This window comes from Gossypium arboreum, chromosome 8, assembly GCF_025698485.1.
Source record: "Gossypium arboreum isolate Shixiya-1 chromosome 8, ASM2569848v2, whole genome shotgun sequence".
Lineage (NCBI taxonomy): Eukaryota > Viridiplantae > Streptophyta > Magnoliopsida > Malvales > Malvaceae > Gossypium > Gossypium arboreum.
This window is the reverse complement of record NC_069077.1, coordinates 13,780,383-13,782,637: the sequence shown is the minus strand read 5'-3', so window position 1 is coordinate 13,782,637 and position 2,255 is coordinate 13,780,383. Positions and strand designations below refer to the sequence as shown.

The 2,255-nt window shown below is 35.3% G+C and overlaps 1 non-coding gene across 1 annotated transcript; it reads left to right on the top strand.

Annotated features, from left to right (window-relative positions):
* Positions 1 to 1,211: 1,211 nt before the first annotated feature.
* Positions 1,212 to 1,318, top strand: LOC128280279 (small nucleolar RNA R71). Its single transcript, XR_008270459.1, has one exon. It is a non-coding gene; the product is annotated as a small nucleolar RNA R71 (small nucleolar RNA).
* The last annotated feature ends 937 nt before the right edge of the window (positions 1,319 to 2,255 follow it).

Here is a 2,255-nt window from a genome sequence, read left to right as displayed (position 1 = left end):
ACATCCCTAGGCCCGCTAATTGAATACTCAACCTAGTTTGTTTGGGTTTCCCAAGACCTAGCTATTTAAACATTTTATAGGGCATGACATTAATACTAGCCACTAAATTAGCCAAAGCATTATCAATATTCAAACTACCAATTAAACAAGGAATAGTAAAACTCCCTGGATCTTTCAGTTTGTTGGGTGGTTTATTTTGCAATATGGCCGAGCAAGCTGCATTTAACTCAACAGTTGATGAATCATCTAACTTTCTTTTGTTTGCCAATTTTTTTTTTTAAATTTGACATAATTGGGCATTTGTGAAAGAGCTTCTACAAACAGTAAGTTAATATGTAATTTCTTTAAGAGTTTGAAAAATTTACCAAATACCTTAACCTTAACGTTATTAACCACAATTTCTTTCCTCGGTCCTTATTCAAATTCAACTAACCCTTCTTCATCTCGAATAGTAATTGCATGAAGTTGCTCTCTTGGGTTAGTTTCGGTATTGCTAGGCAAACTACCTTATGATCTTTCTGAGATTAATTTAGCAAGTTGACCTATTTGGTTCTCGAGCCCTTGAATTGATGCTTGTTGATTCTTCTATCCTGCCCCGGTGTTTTGAAAATAGGTTTCTAACATCGATATAAACTTCATTAACATCTCTTTGAGGTTCGAATTTTTCTATTGCTGGCAAGGTTGTTGTTGGAAGCTCGGAGCGGGTTGTGCTCTTTGATTTCCTTGACCACCCTAAGAGAAATTGGGATGGGTCCTTCAACCTGTATTATAGTGGTTACTATAAGGGTTATTTTGAAGCCTAGAAGTTATTTTGAAGCCTAGAATTATTACCCATATAATTTATATGTTCGTTCTCTGTGCTAAGAGCAAAGGGTAAACATTCTGGGTTAGATATTCCTCTTCCATTTGTATCGCGTCGCATCGCCGAATGTACCTGCGTAAAAACATATAAACAATCGATTTTCTTATTTAATTGTTCGACCTGATTTGATAACATGGTGACTGCATCTAAGTTGAAAACACCGGCTACTTTCATTGGCTTTGTCCTTATAACTTGCTATTGATAATTATTCAGTGCCATCTCTTCTATAAACTTATAAGCCACTTTGGGTGTTTTGTTGTTAATTGCACCACCGGTTACTACATCGATCAACTGTCTAGTTAAGAGATTCAAACCGTTGTAGAAGGTTTGAACTTGTAGCCACAAAGGTAACCCATGGTGAGGGTACCGTCTCAATAAGTCCTTATACATCTCCCATGCATCATCTAACGTTTCTAAATCGATCTGCATGAAAGAAGAGATATCATTCCTCAACTTAGCTGTCTTAGCTGGTAAGAAGTACTTTAGAAGAACCTTTTCGGTCATTTGAGCCCATGTGGTGATGGAACGTCATGGTAAAGAGTTCAACCACTGCTTAGCTTTGTTCCTCAATGAGAAAGGGAATAACCGTAAATGAATGGCGTCGCCAGTTACGCCATTAATCTTAAAAGTATTACAGATTTCCAGGAAATTAGCCAAATGAGTATTTGGATCTTCGTCTTGTAAACCATCAAACTGAACAAACTTTGTACCATCTGAATAGTGTTCGGCTTTAGTTTGAAATTATTTGCAGCAATGGTGGCTCTCACGATACTCGATTCAGCCCAAGTTAGAGTGGGCTTGGCATAATGTACATAGTACGAGGAACAGGATCTAGATTTACAACAACTATAGAAGGTAGCTGATTATTCTAATTATCACCCATCTTTTCAGTAATAATAATTTCTTCTTGTTCATCTACTATACTCTCTCGACTCTACCTTGCTTCTCTACAATTTTTACGAGTTGTACTTTCAATTTCACTATCACATAAAAATAGTCCCGACTGGTTTCTTCTAGTCATAAACTAAAAGAATCTGCCAGAAGCAAATAAAAGAAAAATTAGAATGTAACAATTAAATTTTAAAACAAGAATTTAATAAAAATGGCTAAATTAATAAAAATAAAGTATTCCTAATATTTTAGTCACCGGCAACGACACTAAAAACTTGACGATCACTATACTAACTATAAATACGACAAAGAGAAATGCACCTATCAAACAATAGTATAGTTATGGTGAGTAGGGAATAACGTATCCATGAGGACTAAAAGTACTAGTAATCACTATTTTCTTATTATCTAGCTGACAAATTGGAGTGATGTGTTTTAATCTAAAATTACTAAACTAATTTATCTAAGAACGCAACAGAGGATGAATCGAGGAAATAATCGA